The 14,488-nt window shown below is 39.3% G+C and overlaps 1 non-coding gene across 1 annotated transcript; it reads left to right on the top strand.

The window, feature by feature from the left end:
• The first annotated feature begins 14,087 nt into the window (after nt 1-14,087).
• LOC141681246 (small nucleolar RNA R71) lies at nt 14,088-14,194 on the top strand. Its single transcript, XR_012558686.1, has one exon. It is a non-coding gene; the product is annotated as a small nucleolar RNA R71 (small nucleolar RNA).
• Nucleotides 14,195-14,488: the final 294 nt, after the last annotated feature.

The raw sequence follows: 14,488 nt of genomic DNA, 5'->3' as shown, positions 1-14,488 counted from the left end.
GGACATATAGCTAGGGAATGTAAGTCAACCGGACCAGTCAAGGCTTTGATGAACGTGGCAAGTACTAGTGCAAGCATGCCAGCTGAGGTATTGGCATTACCTCCACAATCTACCGCAACTCCACAAGTGACAGCAAAGACATTTGATTTAAAGATGAAGGACGCTGTTCAGAATTATAAGGTGATAGCAAGTAAACTTTTAATGAATAATATTGAAGCTAAGGTATTGATTGATTCTGGAGCTACTAGATCTTTTATATCAGAAACTTTCGTTGATAAACTTAAATGTGATAAAATGACCCTGAACGAGGTAATGGATGTGGTAATTGCGAACCAAGAGAAGATTCATGTGAGTCAACTATGTTCTAAGTGTGAGATTGATATTTCGGGGCAGAAATTTTCAGCAGACTTGATACTTTTCAAGTTAGGGGAGTTTGACATAATCTTAGCCATGGATTGGTTAGGGAAGAATAGCGCCCAGATAGATTGTAAATCTAAGAAAGTATATTTAAAGACAGAGATTGGATAAAAAGTGGTATTTAAGGGTCAGAGGCAAGAGCGACTGTGTCTTACAATCGTCCAGGCTAAGAAATTGCTTAGGAGAGGTTGTGAATCGTTCCTAGCCTATGTAGTGGATTCAAAAAGAGAGAGCCTCTGGATGGAAGATATCCCCGTAGTCAACAAATTTCCAGATGTGTTTCCAGATGAACTACCAGGTTTACCGCCCGATCGATAGATTGAGTTTGAGATCAACCTTGCTCCAGGCACAGAACCAGTTTCGAAGGCACTTTATAGAATGGCACCGACAGAAATGAAAGAGTTGGCAAGCCAGCTACAGGAATTGTTGGACAAAGGAGTGATACGGCCAAGTATGCCACCATGGGGAGCACCTATTCTATTTATAAAAAAGAAGGATGGAAGCATGAGGTTATGTATAGAGTATCGTGAGTTGAATAAGATGACGATTAAGAACCGTTACCCGCTACCAAGGATAGATGATTTATTTGATCAGCTGAAAGGAGCTAAGTGTTTTTCCAAGATTGATTTAAGATCATGATACCATCAATTGAAGATCAAAGAAGATGACATCCCGAAGACAGCATTCAGGACAAGATACGGACATTATGAATTCTTAGTAATGCCTTTTGGGTTAACTAATGCTCCTGCAGCATTTATGAATCTGATGAACCGGGTATTTAAAAAGTATTTGGACAAGTTTGTAGTGGTATTCATTGATGATATTCTTATATATTCAAAGTCAGAAGAAGAACATATGCAGCATCTATGGTTAACATTGGAGATACTTCGACAAGAGAAGTTGTATGCCAAGTTTTCTAAGTGTGAGTTCTGGTTAAAGGAAGTTCAATTTTTGGGATATGTTATTGGAAGTGAAGGAGTCAAAGTGGATCCGTCAAAGATTGAGGCAATTATGAGTTGGGAAAGACCAAAGACACCTACGGAAGTGCGAAGTTTTCTAGGATTGGCGGGATATTATAGAAGGTTTGTTAAAGATTTCTCGAAAATCGCCACGCCATTGACTAAGTTGACTAGGAAGAATCAGAAATTTGAATGGAATGGAGAATATGAAGATAGTTTTCAAGAATTGAAACAGAGGTTGGTTACAGCTCCGGTACTAGTATTACCAGACGATCAAGGAGACTTTATGATTTTCATTGATATTTCACATAAGGGCCTGGTTTGCGTGCTAATGCAATATAACAAGGTGATTACGTATGCGTCAAGACAGTTAAAACCACATGAATTGAAGTATCCTACACATGACTTGGAATTAGCAGCTATAGTATTTGCACATATGATATGGAGACATTACCTTTACGGAGAAAGGTGTGAGATCTACACGGATCACAAGAGTTTGAAGTATATTTCACTCAAAAGGAGCTCAATATGAGGCAAAGGAGATGGTTGGAATTAATTAAGGACTTTGATTGCTCGATAAATTATCATCCGGTAAAGTTAAATGTGGTAGCTGATGCTTTGAGTAGGAAAGAGAGGTTAAATATGGCAGCGGTATCAAAGGAATTATCTGGAGAAATCAGAAGATTTGAATTAGAACTGTGTGTTTGCAGAAAAGCAGAGAAGATTTGTCGTACTATGACTTTTCAGCCATCATTGTTGGAAAAGATAAAGAAATGTCAGGAAGAAGTGATGAAATAGGAGAATAATCAACTGACCGGAGAAGAGATTTGTACTCAAAGGGATGAACAGGGTATATTAAGGTTTTCCTCAAGAATTTGGATTCCTCATGTGACTGAATTGAAGAATGAGATATTGCAAGAAGCTCATAATTCTAGATTTTCCATCCATCCGGGAAGCACCAAGATGTACCAGGACTTGAAGCAGAACTTTTGGTGGCCAAATATGAAGCGAGAAGTAGCAGAATGGGTTGCGAGGTGCTATACTTGTCAGAAAGTGAAGGAAGCACATCAAAGACCAAGTGGATTAATTCAGCCTTTAAAGATTCCAGAATGAAAGTGGGAAAACATTTCCATGGACTTTATAGTAGGATTACCACGAACAAAATCCGGACATGATGTTATATGGGTTATAGTTGATCGCCTTACGAAGTCGGCACATTTTCTTCCGATTAACGAGAGGTCTTCGTTGGACATATTGGTCCACCTGTATGTGCGTGAAATCGTATTACGATATGGCATACCTGTATCAATAGTTTCGGACAGAGATCCATGATTTAACTCAAGATTCTGGAAGCAATTTCAAGAAAGTCTTGGCATCAAGTTGAATATGAGTACGCGTATCATCCCCAGATTGATGGTCAAAGCGAGAGGACAGTTCAAATAATTAAAGACATGTTGCGTAGCTGTGTGATTGATTTTACGGGAAGTTGGGACGACCACCTGCCATTGGTAGAATTCTCCTATAAAAACAGCTATCACACTAGTATTGGCATGCCACCATACGAAGCTTTATACGGACGGAAATGCAAATCACCAACCAGCTGGAATGAAGTGGGAGAAAGAAAGATTTTAGGCTCGGAATTGGTACAACAAATGCATGAGACAGTCAAATTGATTCAGAAGAGATTACTTGTTGCTCAAGATAGGCAAAGAAAGTATGTAGACCCGGCACGTAAGGATATCAGATTCCAAGTAGGTGAAGTCGTATTGCTGAAAGTATCACCGAGGAAAGGATTGTCTCGATTTGGCAAAAAAGGGAAGTTAGCACCTAGATATATTGGTCCTTTTGAAGTTTTGAGTCAAGTAGGTAAGGTGGCCTATGAATTAGCTTTGTCGCCTCGGTATCAGCATGTGCATAACGTATTTCATGTGTCATTACTTAAGAAGTATAATCCTGATGTCAACCATGTAATAGAATATGAACTTATAGAGATTCAGGCAGACCTGTCATTTGTGGAGCAACCTGTCAAAATACTCGACTGGCAAGAGAAAAGTCTTAGAAATAAATTGGTCAAGTTGGTAAGAGTACTTTGGAGAAATCCCAAGGTTGAAGAGTCAACGTGGGAACTAGAGTCGGATATGCGTAGCTGGTATCCTCACTTATTCTCCTAAATTATGAGGACAGAATCCTTTAAGGAGGAGAGGATGTTACGACTGGTATTTCTAAACCCTATCTATATATAATTATGTGTATATAATTAAAATTTAAATTATGTGGAATTATAAATGTGGATGATCTATATGACTGAGTGCCTATAAACTAAGTGTTTAATGTATTAGTTTATATATAAAAAATGAAAAGAAAATCTTATCATTTAGTATTTTTAAATGATAATCAAAAGTACTTCATTTTATATGAAAAATCGATTTTAAAAATCTTTTAACAATAAACTTTAAAATTTTATATTATTAAATTTCTAAAATCACAAGCTATTTATGATATTTATTTTGTGATTTATGGAGGTGCATTTTTATTTATAAAAATTGTTTTATTTAAATTAGTTGATTTTTAAATTGCAAATTACTTAGTTTCCCATGCATGCAAATACCCTCCAATTCAATTTAAAAGGGCATAAGAGACAATTCATACCCCACTAACCTTCTTATATCCACCAAAAGACTAAACTACCCTTGCATGCACTTTTGCTTGATTATTGGAGAAAGACACTTTAGTACATTCCAAATTCCACTATTGAATTAGTGCATGATGTACCATAAAGAGAGGAGTTAACCCAAAACCACATTCTACTCAAGCTCATCATTTTCACTCTCAAATTTTCTTTCATTCCCCTCTCTTTTTCTTCATTCGGCCGAAGCCCCTTCCCCCATTCCCTTCAATTTTTCTTCATCAAATCCTTGCCATTCTAGTGTAATTCCATTACCCATTCATATAATATACAATTTACAATAAATTCCATGCTTAGGAGATGAAGTTTAATGCTTGCATGTCTTGATTTTATGTGATCTCCAAAGAGAAACTCTTAATTCATGTGGATTAAAGAGTTCTTTATGAGATATACTTTTTCCGTACATAAACTAAGTGTTTCCATGAATAAAACTCTTTTAAAATCTTTACATGCTACCGATATTTAGTTTTAAAGTCATATTATACTTTGCATGTTAGAGATAGGGCATTATTTTCAAGTATAATCATGTTATATATGCTCTTCTTTTCGAAAATGTACATGCATGCTCAGTTTGTGTTAAATTCGACCTTATATGTGCTTAAAACGAATTCTTTCCTTGATATTATGCTTGATATTAGTTGTTAAAAGGTAGTGTGCATGATCTTTTGAAGTAGTTAAGTATTTTAAGTCGAATTTATGAGCTAATAACCCTCTTGTTTAGTCGAACTTGATTTAGTGATCATCTTGAGTTGCATGTTAAGTTTTATTTTGCATGTTGGTACTATATGGAATGGATGATATCCATTATTGGTTGAGGCCTTATTTTAGAGTCTTATAGTAGTAAATTTGCCTTGGTTGAGATTTAATTCTCGGTTTTAAAGTGGGAGTTAAGGTGGAAAGGCTAGGATAGAATCCTGAATATTTTTCCAGATTTGCATGTGAGTTTTGTGTTGATTTTGAATGGGCATTTCTTAGGTATTGTTAGGCCCAAGTCACGGGGAGTTACTAATTGGGGTATAATTGAGTCTAAAAGTCACAAATTAGAGAAACCCAACCATTTAGTGAGGTGCACACACCAAAATTTAGAATTTGTCCAGCAGGGGACAATTTTGTTGCAACTTAGAAATGAGGAGTTTTGACCATGTCATGGGTAGGCCCTCACTAGGCGTTGGTTAGACCTAGTTAGAGGGAGTGTCAGAGGAGTTTTTCCAGCCATATTTCATAGTAATTGAGTTAGAATGATGTGTCATAAGTTAGTGCAAAACATGACACTTTTATGTTCAGAAACAGGGAACATTGGACTTTAAGCTTAGGCCCAGGTAGGCCCAAGCTAGGCCCTTGAGCCACAGCAAGTTTTAGATTTGCCTCATGGTCAGAAGATTCTAGTGTAGAAGTTTGAGAGGTAAACTTGTAGGGTAAGTGTGTCAATTGTACTCATAAACCCATTGGTGTCACCCTGAAATCACTATAATGAGCAAAATCACTTAACCATTTGTTTTAGGGCACTTATGAGTGAGGACTAGGTTGACCACCATAGTTGTAAGATAATATGAGGTCAGTAGAGTGTAAGGCCTTAGTCAGGGTCCATAAGAACTTGATGGTTTAGAAAAGGCACTTCGAGTTATGAGGACGATATTAAGAGTTTTGGCTAGTTTAGCATAACTAAGTGACTTGAGTAAGTGGAGTGAGATCATCCAAGCCTAGTGATGCAATATAGTGTGTTTGGATATATTATTATGTACTTAAATGTGCTATGTGAATATGAGTGTCTATGTGAACTATTATGCTTATAAGGTAATTATAAGTGTTTATGTGTATATAGGCCTAAGTGCCAATGTGCGTAATTTCGATTTATAGTTAGGTTGACTTAGTGAGTATATATTATAATGAGGATATTATTATTTTGTGTAGGCTCTCGATACGAGGGTAAACTTTTCATTAAAGTCAAGTGAAGCTCCAGTTGCTCCCACCTGCCAGTCAAGACTAGCTTTTCTCAAGGCAAGTTTTGAATGGTTTTATTACAATAAAAGATGCAATCATCTTGAAAGTTTATCTCTTGATACTATATTTTTAAATCTTTGAATTCCATTGTTAATGTTTTATTCTTGTTTATGTATATTATAGCGCTTGTTGAGCATTTGGCTCACTACTTGCTTACCCTGATATTTCAGCTAGCAGATATAGTTAGATTCAAGCAGACAACGTGTAAGACTTGTGATGCCGATTCGTATGTTCGAGCTCAGGTAGTTAGTGATTTTGTGTGTGAGGACTCGATATTAAAAATCAGGTTGTATTAGTTAATAGTGTTGGGTTGTTCCAAACCCTAAACTGTAAGATCTTGGATTCGGATGTATTTACTTCCTTTTGTTAACTAATATAATTACTCGGATATTGTCTTTTGTAAATATTTGGGGCGTGACAATAGCTCAACTACTCAATAAGCGACATATCAACAAATGCAGTTACTCGCATGAAGATCAATCAAATCATACAAATCAACGTACAAACTAGAGACGTGCGTGTGTGAAGATGCTTACAATATACTACCGCAACTAGATCACTAATCATGGCTCACTACTCATCAAGGCAATCGCAAGGTTATAAATAAAATAAAAAGATAGACTCAAAATAACTTATAACACTTCAATTCTTATATTGGAGTTTTAAATGGATTCAAGCTTTTATTCAAAAGAAAACAGCACATATATGCTTATTTGACCGTGCAATGAGTGAGGTCCACAAAAGACTTATACAATCGTACCCATGTAGCGAGCGTTTGGTTAGCGGATCCCAGACTAAAAGCCTTAGGTCACTAGGCACAAAGTCCCCTAAGAACTTAATAACTCGAGTATTAAAGAGCCTACTCGTGATCAATTATACATAACACTTATTATCTTCTTCTTTTTTTTCTTTTTTTTCTTTTCTCCTTTTTTTTCTTTTTTTTCTTTTTCTGAACGAGTGCGTTTCACTCCATCTCGTTCAACCCTAGACTACTCATATAAATATGAGTCGGCTACTAGCCATTTGACATCTAGCCACAACAACAAGCAATGAAATCCAATTATTCTCCAATTTCTAAAAATCCATGTTATTTTCTTATTAAGAGAATATCCTAAATTTTAAATATAAACAAGCGATTAAACCTCGACAAACAAACAAACCATGATCATGATCTAGCACTTAAATAACCTATAAGACTTAGTGAAATGCAAGTGTCTCTAGCATGCAAATCAACTTAATATGACTTAACATCTCTAAACAAGACATCACTACACTAGCATTAATATCATAAGTCAACTGGAAAAATTATCTAAGGGATCATGTTATAATGCAAATGCATGAACTATATGAACAAACTAATATCAAAACTATCAAAAAAATAAAAAAAAAACTACATGGCAAAATATGCAAACTATATAAACTAAACTATCATGAATATGCAACTATATGAGACTCACACAAACTATTTCTTCAACTACTACCCCCAACCTTAAAATATTTATTGTCCTCGGTGAAGGTAATAGTAAGGAATTCAGGCATACCTAATCAGAGTCAGGCTCCTCACCCTCAACGGATGGAGTGGCAGGTGTGTCCGGAGGCGGATACACGGAATCCTCACCAAAAACTGGCCACTGGATGTCAACACCGGTGGCTCTAAAAGCTGTCCCCAATGCCTGGGTGAGGTCTCGTGCGAACCTGCTGTGGATGTCATGCATAGCATCAATCCTCCTCACCAGACGTCATCCTCAAACCAGCTCCCATATCAGCTCCTTCCTCCTCCTCTTGTGCCTGCTGCGATGGTCCACCTTCATCTCCTAGCTGAGATCTCCAGCAGTCCTGCTCGCCTGACCAGCAGCTGGCCTCCCACCAGGTAGGTGGTCAAAAGAATACCCGAGCCCCTTCAGATCGGGCTTGCCTCCATCCCATTCCTACATCGCTGCCAAAGTAGTGATGTCGATAGGAGCAATCGGAAGCTGCAACTGCTCATGTGCGGGCTAATGCACACCAACTGCCATGCACAGCTTCATCACCACAGACGCATACGGAATAGACCCCGTAGTGCTCCCCTCAAGAACTTCAGAATCCTATGATAGATAACCATCCCCAAATCTATATAATCACCCTGTAGAATTCCCCAAAACAATCGTGCACGCTCCACCGTAATCTCATGCACATGCGAAGATGGCATGATGTTAGTACATATAAAAGCATTCCATGCACGGGCAAACCTGTTCATGCTGGAAGCCGAGAACGTAAAATACTCGGTGAATGTGCCCCTCTTGATCTTCTAGTGAGTTTCGGGTTGGCACAGAGTAGCAACAATAAAATCCAAATCAAAGTCCTCTGGAATCTTATCGTTCTAGGTGTCCTGCCTGGGCTTCCTTGCGGGCTGCTCAATCACAGTCCTGATCACTTCTGCACTATACTCCACCGTCCTCCCTCGAACCATAGTGAAGCCATTCTTCTCGGCCTTGACATTCGCATAGAACTCGCGAACCACACTCATGGGAACAGCAGCAGATGCCTCGCAAATAGGAACCCAGCCCATCTCAAGAATCATCTCCAACAGTTGACCATCCTTCCCTGATGGCAGAAATCCTCACTCATTGATGATTGGCTTCGAAAGAAGCCTAGTATACTCCGCTTCAGCCTCGGGAGTAGAGAACCTTGTCCTTATACCACCCACACTTGATGAATCGGTGGTACTGCTGCTAACTTGTGTTCTTTGTCTCTTGGATGCCATGGAAATTGATTAGAGAGAATTTATGTTTGAGAAGTTGTGAATTGGTGAAGAAGTTTGTGTATGGGGTGTATGTATATATAGGTGGTGAAAAGAGAATTATATATGGAATAGAAGTGGGATTTGATTATGGGAATAATAGGAGTAATGGGTTTGATTTGGAGAGGCGATTATGGGATATGGGGGAGTAAAATTCGGTTGGGAATTGATTTTGGGACAAAATTCCCGTTTCCCCCCTTAAACTGCCTTTTATTTTTTTCCAGAGTCGGGACACGGCGCGGCCGCACGCTACTTCTGCCAAACTGGCACGGCCGCGCGCTGTATTAGCGCGGGCGCGCCGTGTTTCTGTGGAATCAGCGTGGCCACGCGCTTAGACAGTGCGGGCGCGCCAGGCTTCTGAAGTTGGCCCTGAATTTTTTCTTTTTCTGATTTTTTTTTGTGATTTTTTCTTTTTTTCTTGCTTCCTCTACTTACTAATGTACAACAAACTTGGGTTGCCTCCCAAGAAGTGCTTGCTTTACGTCGTTAGCTTGACGTAGAACTTGAGATCAAATGGACAGTAAAACGGCACTAACCACCTCACGGTTTGCCGTGTCACCATAGTAGTGCTTCAACCTCTGACCATTAACCTTGAATGCTTGGCCCGGATCATTCTCAAAAATCTCCACCGCTCCATGTGGAAACACAGTTTTGATAATGAACGGCCCTGACCATCTTGACTTCAACTTTTCAGGAAAAAGACGGAGACGAGAGTTGAACAAAAGAACTTGTTATCCTGGCACAAATGATTTGAGCACTAGACCCCGATCGTGCCACCTCTACACTTTCTCCTTATACATTTTGTTATTCTCATAAGCTTGAAGTCAAAACTCGTCGAGCTCATTCAATTGAAGCATCCTCTTCTTACCACCTGCATCCAAATCCCGATCCAATTTCTTTAAAGCCCAATACGCTTTATGCTCTAGCTCCACCGGCAAATGGCACCCCTTACCATAAACTAACTGATACGGTGACATTCCTAGCGGAGTCTTGTATGCTGTTCTATAAGCCCAAACAGCTTCATCAAGCTTCAAAGACCAATCTGTTCTCGATGGACACACAACCTTCTCTAGAATGCACTTGATCTCTCTGTTAGATACCTAGGCTTGACCATTAGTCTGAGGATAGTAAGCTATAGCAACGCGATGAATCACATTGTACCTTTTCATCATTGCAGTAAACTTGCGGTTACAGAAATACGACCTATCATCACTGATTATGACTCTTGGAGTCCCAAATCTTGTAAAAATCTGCTTGTGAAGAAAATTAAGCACTACCTTAGCATCGTTCTTTGGCAACGCCTTAACTTCAACCCATTTCGACACATAATCAACCGCTAACAAGATGTACTGATTGTTACAAGATGAGACAAATGGCCCCATGAAGTCAATTCCCCAAACCTCGAAGACTTCGACCTTGAGAAGCACATTAAGAGGCATCTCATCCCTTTTAGACATATTCCCCACTCGTTGACATCGATCACATTTTAAAATGAACTGATGAGCATCCTTAAACAATGTTGGCCAAAAGAAACCTGCTTGAAGAATACGAGATGTTATCTTTTCTCCACCATAATGTCCTCCATAAGTCGTTGAGTGGCAATATCGCAAGATCCCCCCCCCCCGTTTCGCTGTAAGGAATACATCTCTTGATGATTTGGTTAGCTCCTTGGCGAAAAAGAAACGGCTCATCCCACATATACCACTTCACTTCATGTAGAAACTTCTTCCTTTGAGCGGGAGTCAATTCTGGAGGCATGACATTACTCACAAGGTAGTTCACAATATCTGCAAACCACGGTTCTTTTGCTTGCATTCCAAATAACTGCTCACCGGGAAAAGACTCATTAATCAAATATTTATCTTGTGAAGTAGCAATTGGATCCTCTAAACGTGAGAGATGATCGGCGACTTGATTCTCATTCCCCATTATGTCCTTGATCTCTAACTCAAATCCTGAAGTAAAAGAACCCATCGAATCAGTCTTGGCTTCGAGTCCTTCTTCGAGATGAGATATCGAATTGCAGCGTGATCAGTGAAAACTGTCACCTTCGTCCTAAGGAGATATGATCGAAATTTCTCAAAAACATAGACGATAGCCAAAAGTTCTTTCTCAGTAGTGGTTTAATTCAGTTGAGCACCATTAAGAGTCTTACTAGCATAGTAGACTACATGAAATATGTTTTTCTTGCATTGCCCAAGAACTGCTCCAACTGCATAGTCCCTTGCATCGCACATCATTTCAAATGGTTCAGACCAATCAGGTGCAGTTATGACAGGTGCCGTAATTAAGCTCTTCTTCAATGTCTCAAAAGCAGCAAGGAACTCATCATCAAAATTGAAAGGAACGTCTTTCTCTATCAAATTGCACAACGGCTTCGAAATCCTCGAGAAGTCCTTGATGAAATGCCTATAGAAACCTGCATGACCAAGAAAACTACGAATTCCCTTAACAGATATGGGTGGAGGAAGATTTTCGATCACCCCCACCTTGGCTTTGTTCACCTCAAGAACCTTGCTAGAAACCTTGTGCCCAAGAATGATGCCTTGGCACACCATAAAATGACATTTCTCCCAATTAAGAACCAAGTTGGTCTCAACGCACCTTTTCAATACTAAACCCAGATTATGCAAGCATTTATCGTAAGATGTTCCAAAGACTAAGAAATTGTCCATAAACACTTCTACGTTATTCCCAATCATGTCAGAGAAGATAGCCATCACATATCTCTGAAAAGTGGTTCGCGCTCCATATAGCCCAAAAGAAACTCTGCGGAATGCAAAAGTACCAAACGAACATGTGAACGTAGTCTTTTCTTGATCCTCTAGAGCGATACAAATCTGATTATAACTTGAGTAGCCATCCAGAAGACAATAGTAATCATGCCCAGCCAATCTATCAAGCATCTGATCAATAAAATGAAGAGGGAAGTGATCTTTCCTTGTGGCTTTGTTCAGCTTCCTATAATCCATGCAAACTCTCCACCATATGATTGTTCGTGTCGAAATAAGGTCATTATTCTCATTAGCCACCACAGTGATACCACCTTTCTTTGGCACACACTGAACCGGGCTCACCCATGAACTTTCAGAAATAGGATAGATAATTCTTGCATCTATCCATTTGAGAATTTCCTTCTTCACAACCTCTTTAATGATCGGATTTAGCCTTCTCTGTTTCTCAACAGTAGGCTTGCTTCCTTCCTCTAGCAGAATTTTATGCATAAAATAAGAAGGGCTAATTCCCTTAATATCTGCTATAGTCCAACCAATTGCCGATTTGAACTCTCTAAGAATCCTCAATTGCTTTTCCTCATCAGTACCTAAAAGGTCAGATGCAATAATAACAGGAAAATTAGATGCTTCACCTAAAAATGCATACCTCAAGTGCTCAGGTAAAGGCTTAAGCTCAAGAGTAGGAGCTTCCTCAATAGATGGCTTGAGGCGTTTCGGAGAACTTTTTAATTCCTCTAATCCAAGAGATTCAAAAGGCATGTCCATCTTTCTCTTCCAAGGAGAAGCATTCAAATATTGCAAGTGCTCATCACCCTCGTCATCTTCACTATCAGAATTCCCCAGTAAGGCCTTCTCTAAGGCATCGGACCTTAGAAAATGATCGAGCTCAGAATTAACCACAGTTTCAACCATTTCCACCTTAAAACACTCCTCATTTTCTGTACAGAATTTCATGGCATTGAACACATTAAAAGTCACATCATGATCCATCACTCACATGGTAAGCTCACCTTTCTGCACATCTATCAAGGTTCAGCCAGTCGCCAAGAAAGGCCTTCCCAAGATTATGGGAATCTTCTTATCCTCCTCGAAATCAAGAATTACAAAATCAGCAGGAAAATGAGTTTATCCACCTTGACCAATACATCCTCCACAATACCTCGCGGATATGTAATAGAACGATCGGCCAACTGCAAAGTCATGTATGTAGGCTTTGGATCAGGCAAGTCCGGTTTTTTGAAGATTGACAATGGCATCAGATTGTGATAGTTCCCAAGTCACATAGACATTTATCGAACGACATCTTTCCAATGGTCCAAGGAATAGTGAAGTTTCTAGGATCTTTAAGCTTCAGAGGCAATTTCTGTTGCAGCACAACACTGCATTCCTCTGTGAGAGCAACGATCTCTAAGTCATCAAGCTTCACCTTCCTAGAGAGAATACCTTTCATAAATTTCACGTAACTAGGCATTTGCTCAAGAGCTTCAGCGAAAGGTATGTTGATGTGAAGTTTCTTGAACACCTCCAAAAACTTCGCAAACTGCTTATCCAGTTTCTTCTTTTGCATCCTCTTAGGAAAAGGAGGTGGAGGATAGATATGTTTCTCCCCTGTATTACCCTCAGGAGGATTGTGCTCAACATTAGTCTTTCTTGATTCCACTTTAGCTTCCTTCTGCTCTTCTTCTTCATCAGCCTCCACTTCAGCAATTGGTGTTTTAGCTATTTCAGGATTCGCAACCTTACCAGACCTCAATATAATTGCCTTAACATGCTCATGAGCTTCCTTCTTTCCTGGAACTTCAGTATCATTTGGAAGCGTGCCAGGTTGGAGATTAAGTAAGGCATTCACAATTTGCCCAATTTGATTTTCCAAGGTCTTGATAGAGGCAGCTTGGCTCTTACACATGAGTCTCAACTCCTCCAATTCAGATTTTTCGTTAGCTTGAGGTAGCTGCTGAAGTTGAAGTTGTTGCTTTGGGGCATATTGCGGTTGTTGAATACCAGGAGGGTTATATTTCATTATTGTATATGGCTGATAAGATTGTTGTACCGCATTCTGACTGTTGCTCCAACTGAAGTTAGAATGATTACGGTTGTTCGGATGATAAGTGGTTGGAGCTTGTTGTTGTGACCTCTGAAAGTTGCTCACAAATTGAGCTGATTCGCTAGAAATAGCACACTGCTCAGTTTCATGTGCTCCCGCATAAAGTTCACAAACACTGGTAATCTGATTAACTCTATAATTGGCCAGAGAGTCCACTTTCATCGTCAAAGCTTGTAGTTGAGCAGCTATAGCAGTAGCTTGATCCACTTCCAGAATTATTGCTACCTTCCCTTGAAACATTCTTTGCATAGGATTCTGGTATTCATTGGCCGCCATTAGCTCAATCAACTCATAAGCTTCATTGTAGCTTTTAGCCCATAAGGCTCCACCAAATGTTGCATCAAGCATAGGTCTAGAATGTGCACCTAGACCATTGTAGAAATAGTTTGTGATCATCCAATCAGGCATGCCGTGGTGTGAGCACTTCCTTAGCATCTCCTTATAAAGATCCCAAGCCTCACACAGAGATTCACCAGTTTGTTCAGCAAAATGAGTAAGAGCATTCCTGATTGCAGCAGTCTTCGCCATAGGAAAAAATTTAGTGAGAAAATTTTAAGCAAGATCCTCCCATTTGGTGATAGACCTTGGTGGTAGAGAATGTAACCAACACTTCGCTTTATCCCTCAAAGAGAATGCGAATAGTCGCAGCTATTGGCATCTTCAACACATTGTTGAACTTAAAAGTGTCATAGATCTCGATGAAATCCCTGATGTGCATGTTTGGGTTTTCAATAGGATTACCCCCAAACTGAACTGAGTCATGTATCATTTGAATCATGCTCGACTTGATCTCAAAAGTGTTAGCCT

Source organism: Apium graveolens, chromosome 8 (genome assembly GCF_009905375.1).
Source record: "Apium graveolens cultivar Ventura chromosome 8, ASM990537v1, whole genome shotgun sequence".
NCBI lineage: Eukaryota > Viridiplantae > Streptophyta > Magnoliopsida > Apiales > Apiaceae > Apium > Apium graveolens.
Note: the sequence above shows the minus strand (reverse complement) of the source record. Positions and strands in the feature narration are given on the sequence as shown.